An 8,396-nucleotide genomic window follows, 5' to 3' on the forward strand; every position below is an offset into this window, starting at 1 on the left:
TATATTAATAAGTAAAAACGGTTAATGTTTAAAAAATTAGAATTAAATGATAATATTCAATTATCAAAATTTAAAATAAATCTATAAATTTTAAACTATAATATGATATATAATTTTTTAGCTAATAAAATATTAAACTTAGAAAATAAAAAAATATGCCAACATTATAAAATTATATTGTTATATAATGATTTTATATCATGATATTTTTTTTATGATTTCTCTTTATGTGTTCTAGATATTTTACATACTTTCTTATCTTCTTAAATTTCAGGTATATTCTAGCTATTACAAATTTTAATATGAAATTTGAAGATATTTTATATTTTAAATTCTAAATTTCATAGAAGACAGAATTATTAGTTTATCAAAATCGGTACATATTTTATTGAGAGAATGATAACAAGGTTGCAAAATATTGAATTAATATCAGTTAGATTTTAGATAAAAAATTTTACAAAATAAATTTTAAATATCAATTCAAATAGTTATTAATATTTTCAACTAATTTTTTTAAAAATTTATTGAGGATTTGATTGTCATTAATTAAATATTTTGGGATCTAACTTATTCTTTTTATTTTATTTGTTGGATCAATATATTTATATACTTTAATTATAATTACCTCATAATATTATAAGTTGGAATATAATATATAAAAGGAAGAAAAGGAACTGGTTAAGCGCAGTATTTCACATAGATTGATCACAGACACACACACACAGACATGGAGGGGGGGGGGGACGTCGAAGTTTGAACACTACAAATACAATTAACCTAACCTCAAAAGTCAAAAGCCATAGTTTTCAGTTTCCATTGTGGTTTTTGAGCAAAAACTTTTTTAAAACTTTCATTACCTAAGATCACTAACTTTCAAATAGACATTTTAAGATTCAAACTAAGGTTTGGATGATCCTATAACCTCAATTAAAATTTTGTCCAAAGATAAATGGTTTATCAAAAGCGACCATTATAGTGGCCAGAGAGGTATAAAATAGTACACATGCATATATCAATGAACTGTAATACTTCAAGTCGGCCATCAAATTTTACGTTGTTTATTTAACTTAATTCTTCAAAAAATTAATAATTTGCCCAGGACTCTCGCTGCATTAACAATGATACAAGTGCAGAAGTACGCATAAAACAAAACTCGATCAAAAAGTGTTATTGCTCCACCAATCATTTTCAAGATTACAACACGGTTGATAAATATGCCTTGGAGAAGGAAGCTTTTAAAAGAGAAAATAACAGAAAAATCATTTTCAAGATTACAACACGGTTGACAGATATACCACTTTATCATGGGTTATTACTCTCTTCTTAAAAGATTAATTCATTAGGATGTATAGCGCGTCCACTTATATAACTAGAATCCTTCTCAAATTTCTCTGATGTGAAACTTGACATTAGTCTCTCTTCCATTTATTCCATCAAGCCAAATAATGAAGGCAAAATTGTATTACCAAAAATTATTATAACACTCTTGCATTTGGAAATAAAACAAGTTTTTAAAAAAAAACACCCTATAAATGTAAGTGTGTGTATTTGGGGAGGGGGGGGAGAATCTTGGAGGTCAAATTGTGATGTTTTGTACCATTCCTTTCAAATCTGTAAAGTCATGTGTTTAGGGGTTAAATGTTAAAAAAATATAAGACAACTGTCTTTGAAGATATAGTATTGTCTTTTTTTTTAAACTGTCTTTATAATAAATCATTTATATTTATTTAGGGTAAGTTATTCTATTTAATAGAGATAAATATAAAAAAACAAGATTAATTTAAAGATAAATAATTATTTTTATTAGAATTGAAATTCAATTAAAAATATTTTATATTTTTAAGGAGAGGGAGTATTTCGTAAAACATATGGAGGGTTGGTTAACTCACTTGCATTTAGTTAATATATTTAGAAATAATCATATTTATTTATTTTTAATATTTTTAAGTTCAATTTTTTAAGGATCAATAGTAGATTTGCAATCACCTTCAATCAAAGGTCAACTGATCCAGTGGCGCCTTAAGCCACCCCTGAATGAGAGGGGTGGCAGCTTGGAATCCGAGTGGAGTGCGTGAGTGGACAAGCTTTCCTTTAGAAAAATATTATTCGTTCATACTTTTTTTGACCAGAATTCACATTAATTACTCGGAGGAAAGCAGTTGATAGATTAATATAAATAGTAAGTTTACACAACTAGCCCCTTGTAGTGTAATTAGGGGCGAGCAAAATCGAAATTGAAAATTAAATAAAATTTTATTTATTTGATTTGGTTTATTTAATTTTTCAGTTTAATTTAGTTTTTTTATTTTAAATATTTTAGTTGATCGGTTCGATTCGGTTAGTAAAATTTAAAATTGAATAGACCGAACCGACCGAATTATATATAATTTATGAATTTATAAATTATATTTAATTTATAAATTATTTTATTTCATTTTTATTTTTTATTTTAATAAAGAATAAAAAATAATAACATCACTTGAAACCCTATTTCAATCAGTCACTCTTATCAGTAGTTGTTGTGACTAGATTATGTGGCCATTATTTAATCATCGGTGTTTATTTGTGGTTGTTTATTTGATTATCAATGTCTTTATAATATTTGAACTTTATATCATATGGATGTAATTAGAATGGGCTCATATTAAAAAAAATGAATAGAAAAAAAAGTTTAATTTTGTAGTGTTGTTTGTTTTAATATTTAAAAAATAGGCTCAATTTTAATAACTCAATATAAAACCAAAAAGTTAAATTAACCGATTGAACTAAATTATTAAATTTTAATTTAATCCTTATTCAATTAGATTAATTTGTTCGGTTCGATTTAATTTTTATTTTTAATGTTATTCAATTGATTGATTTTATATATTTTGAGATTTAACTGAAGCGAACTAATCATACTCACCCCTAAATGCAATCAATTGAAAGTAAAAATATCAACTCACTTAATTTGACCGAAAAACACTTGTATAGCTAGCATGGCACGTGGTGGGGACCACCAAAAGAAGGGCCTGATATTTAAAAAAGGTTAAGAATAATGAGCACTTTATCAAAAAGAAAAAGAGTAATGATATTGATAATGGAAATATGTATATTTCATTTGTCTTCCTCGGAGACACGGCATCTTGACTTATTGGAGCCTACGACACTGGGGCCCTGCAGTAGGAAGGAACGCATGACAGTAAAAAACTAATAAATATTCACTCACAAGTCTCTAGTGAAAGGGTATCTTATTTAATCATGAAAATTAAAATGATGATAACCAGATTTTTGACTAATAATAGTAAGATATATTATATAATAATACAAAAATTATAAGTTATTTTTAACCAACTTCCGCATCTCAAAAACAATTAAATTATTAAAAATTATATATTTTTTAATATTTATCTTTATTTAATAAGATAATTTAATCGCAAATAAATATAAAAACTTTTTATTTAAATATTCATTATGAATATTTTGAAAAAAATCCATGAATTGTCCATAGTAAATATACTAAAATGAAAAAAGAATAATTTTTTTATCATATTTATAAAGTATGTTATTGTCTTTTTTTGATAAGTTTTTTTTTATCTATCATCAAATATTGGTAAAAAAATATGTTATTAAAGTACTCCATTCATCCCAATTAAAAAAATGCTTTTTAAAAAGATTCAGTGTATTATAAGTCTTCATTTTCTCTCAAATAATCTCTATCATTAATTTAAAATTATTTTTTAAAATTTTTATATTATATTTATCAAAATAAAAGTTTTAAAAAATATAATATTAAATATGGATCATTCAGGATATATTTAAATAATTAATTAATTAAAATAATAAAATTTTAAATTGAAAATTTTACATTATAGTTATATTGTTCAAAATATATTTAAATAGTTAATTTATAAAAATTATTAAAAATTAATATTACATTTGGTTACCAAATGAAATCTGTATTAACCATTGGTGATAAATAGATTTATTAAAATTTTTTATATTTTTAATGTATTTTTATTTTAATAAATAAAAAATATAAATTTAGATTGTCTAAATCTTATACGCCTTAAGACATTTTTTGAGAGGTTAAATGTTTAAAAAATGTAAGGTATTTTAAATTTTTAAGATATAATTATTATTTTTTTAAAAAAGTATCCCTGTTGAATAGGTTACTTTATTTTTTTTAAATAAAACACTTTATTAAATAAAAATAAATATAAAAAATATGGTTAATTTAAAAATAAGTAACTACTTTATTGAAGAGTGACATTCGGTTAAAAATATCTTATAACTATAACTTCACATATTCAATAATTAAATTAATCATATATTACAAGTTTAATACAAATTATATATAATTATCTCGTCGGCAATTTATAATGATCATTTCAATATTTTATAAGTATAACTTCAAATATCAAATAGTTATACTGTCACACATTACTAACAAAGTTTTACATTAATTATTTACAACTCTTACATCAATAATTTATAATTGTAACTTTTATATTTTATAAGTGTAACTTAAATATTTTTTATAAGGATAATATTGTCTTTGTATTTTATTTTTAAATTATACTCATGTCATAAAAAATTTAATTGTGGTTTTTAAATTGCTTCACATGATTGATATGTAATTTCTCCTATTTTTTATGCGCCAAATGTGCCTGACTCTCACACGTTCGCTCGCTTCAGCCTCTCAACCTCACGAAGGAATCATGATCTTACAAGCGCTGATTATCATGGACAAAGTGATCATAATATCTTCTGGCCATTGTGTGTGCGCGTGTGTAACTGAATTCAAAAATGACATTAGTAAAGAACATAACAATTAATAATAATGTTGAAAAATCATAACAATATGAAGATGATAGAAGCGGCCAAGCCTAATAATATGAAATTAAGAGTAGAGTGCTTGATAATGCTGGAAGCTCCATCTTCATCGTCTTGGCTTCCAAGATAGCTCAAAGTAGATTCCTCTGATGAAGGGCTTCGCGCTGATCCTTCTGCTGGTTCATCACCTGCAAATTAATGGCAGTAAAAGCTAATTAAGAGCTTAAATTGGTTCTCATGTCTTCAAAAATATTTTCTTTAAAATCAATACTATAGTAAATAAGTTATTTTGTTGAATAATGTATGATAATAAACATTTAATATTTTGACAAGTATTTTTTTATAATAATGTCACAATTTATAAGTACAAATTCAAAGACATAACTAATCTTAAAAGACTTGCATGTTGAATATTGGAACCTTTTAAACTTATAAGCTTTATTGAAAAAATATAATTTTAAATCCCTACACTTTACTTAAGTTTCTACATTTATTTTTTAATATTATAGGTCCCTGAACATTTATTTTTTATGGTTTAGGTTTCCCTACAGGTAGTGTTATAGGGATCTAAAATATTAAAAAGTAAAAGTATGGAAACCTAAAATATAAAAAAAATATAGAAATTTAAAATAAAATTTGATTCAACTGAATTCAACAGGTTCCTAAAAAACACCCTATATATGTGTGTGTATGTATACATGCATGTATGCATGGTTGGATGGAAGCAATCTTGGAGGTCATGCTGTGATGTTTTATGCTCCCTCCATTTAAAAATATAAAATATTTTTTGAGAAGTTAAATATTAAAAAATGTAAGACATTTTTAATCTTTTGAGATATAATCATTTTCTTTTTTAAAAAGTATTTATTGTGAGGAGTTTAATAGGGATAAATATAAAAAGATAGGATTAGTTAAAAATTATATAGCTACTTTATTAACGAGTGAGATTCTGTTAAAAATATTTTATATTTTTTAACGGAAGAAGTATTTTGTAAAATATTTGGAGGGCTCGTTAACTCACCTGTATTTAGTTAATATATTTAGAAACAATCATATTTATTTATTTATATTATTTTTAAATTCAATTTTTCAAAGAAGAATAGTTGCAGTCACTTTCTTCTCATAATTCTCTGACTAATTATTCGTTATACTTTTTTGACCATAATTCACATTAATTCCTTCTTCTTTTCTTTTCTTTTTTTTTTTGCCAAAGAATTCACATTAATTACTTGGAGGAGAGCAGTTGATGGATTTACATAAACAGTAAATTTAGATAACTAGTCCCTCGTGAGCGTTATCAATTGAGAAGTGACAATAGCAAGTCACTTGGATTAGAGCCAAAAAACAAAAAACTTGTATAGCTAGCACGGCACGTGGTGGGGACCACCAAAAGAAGGGCATGATATTGAAAAAAGGTTAAGAATAATGGGCACTTTATCAAAAAGAAAAAGGGTAATGATATCAATAATGGAAATATGTATATTTCATTTGTCTTACTCGAAGACATGGCATCTTGAATTATTAGAGACGACGACACTGGGACTCCCGCAGCTGAAAAGAACGCATAACAGTAAAAAATTAATAAATATTTATCTTATTTAATCATCAAAATTAAAATGATGATAGCCAGATTTTTGACTAATAATAGTAAGTGATATTATATAATAATACAAAAATCATGAGTTATTTTTAACTAACTTCCAGTTCTAAAAAAACAATGAACATCATGAAGAATTTCTCAAGAATTATGCACTTTTTCTATATTTATTTTTATGTAATAAAATAATTTCATCACGAATAAGTATAAACATATTTATTTAAATATTTATTAAATATATTTTTTAAAAAAACTATGAATTATTCTTAAAAATTACTATCTTATATTTTTAAATATGATACTTGTTTTTTATAAAATAGAAAGAGAATAGTTTTTCTTATCATATTTATAAAACATGCCAATGATTTTTTTTTATATATTTTTCTTTTTATGCTTAGTTAAATGTAAGTGAAAAAAATACCTTGTTGAAAGAGGAATAAAACTAATGTAATACATGTAAATTTAGATTTTTTTCTTTTAAAAAATAAATTATTTATCTATTGTATAAAAATCTGAATCAAATCGAGCAGGGATGATAACAAGGAGAACAAAACTCTACCCGCAAATTTCCAACACACTTGGATATAGGCTAAGCCACTATCTTATTTTGAAACTATTTCAACGACACTCTCACTCCAATTAAAGATAAAAAAGCCATTGTTATCCAAAAAAAAAAAGATAAAACATGTATTCTTCATCTTCCTTGTAATTAACTTCGATATGAAATTCAATTTTCAGATCGAATTTTGCTAATACGTACGTGAAATTAAAAGGAGAGAGCGACCCTTTTAAAGTTTTAATTATGGAAAATTGTATTTTACATATAGGGACATGTAAAATTAATTTTGTCTTTTTTGAATTATTCAACCATTCCCCACAATTCCCAGACATTAGTGGGTTCTTGTCCACTTATTCATTATACGTACATAAAAAAGAGAGCACGTTTGATGTTCCTATAATCATATAATCACATCTTTCTCTTCTCAAACATGTTTTTGTTTTATATTTTCACTCAAAATATCATCAATATATAATAAAATTTATAATAAGCTGCACCTTTTTTTAAAAAAAAACATGTGAGTCATTATCCAAATAATGTATAAAAAATAATTCAAGTCTTATAACGACCTCAAAAAATAAACTGCGAGCTCATTTTTATATTTATGAATATTGAGACTTTTAATAAATTTCATCTTTATGTGTATTATATTGATAAAAAACACAATATATCTTTTTTGGAAAAAACACTATCAATATAAAATTGCAAATAGCATCACATTATTGAAGACGGTGCAATATTCTGCACACTCATAAACGTAATTAAGCTTTATATATATATATATATATATATATAGGAAAACCACACCGTGATTATTAATGGATCTGCAGATGTAAAGAATGAACTATAATTTCTTAGATTCTTTTCAGTTCAGTCCCTAAATTCAAACATTATGATACCCCAAAAAACCAGTCCTGTTGAAAACTAGATTTGATTCCCAAAATCTCATATTATATTACATGCTAGCAGGATTCTCAGAAGCAACTAACAGATCGAACAAATAAAAAATGAAAACTCGAGAGACGATAGATGATTATTGGAGAAGTAAGTGTACCGTACGTACCTGAGCAGGAAGTAACATTAGGAGCAGAAGAAGAAGACAGTCCACAAGCAGAAGGAAGGTTGAGAGCTTTCTTAACATCAATGGCGAAACCTGAAGCTCGATGGCAATGATTAAATTCTTTTTTTAATTATTTTTTAGTCAACTAAGGGTTAAAATTAACGTTATTAATAGTAATAATTAAATTGTATCATTTTAAAAAAATTTAAAAATAATTAAATAAAAAATAAACTTAAAACTTCAAACCCTCCTAAACCTCTAATTTAGCAACAAGTCTACTGTTTTACCTATATAAAAATAATGGACAGGACCTTGTAATTAACAAGAAGGGTCACACAACCACGTATTTAAACATGTGGGAGGAA

General features: G+C 24.9%; 1 long non-coding RNA gene across 1 annotated transcript; it reads right to left on the minus strand.

Moving 5' to 3' along the window:
• Positions 1–4,777: 4,777 nt before the first annotated feature.
• On the minus strand, positions 4,778–8,082 carry LOC129317902 (uncharacterized). The gene is made up of 3 exons (XR_008595087.1): positions 8,035–8,082; positions 6,313–6,366; positions 4,778–5,003 (listed from the first exon to the last, which is right to left on the minus strand). It is a non-coding gene; the product is annotated as an uncharacterized LOC129317902 (long non-coding RNA).
• Positions 8,083–8,396: the final 314 nt, after the last annotated feature.

Source organism: Prosopis cineraria, unplaced genomic scaffold, assembly GCF_029017545.1.
Source record: "Prosopis cineraria cultivar Desert tree isolate PC_DT_omini unplaced genomic scaffold, ASM2901754v1 PC8, whole genome shotgun sequence".
Lineage (NCBI taxonomy): Eukaryota > Viridiplantae > Streptophyta > Magnoliopsida > Fabales > Fabaceae > Prosopis > Prosopis cineraria.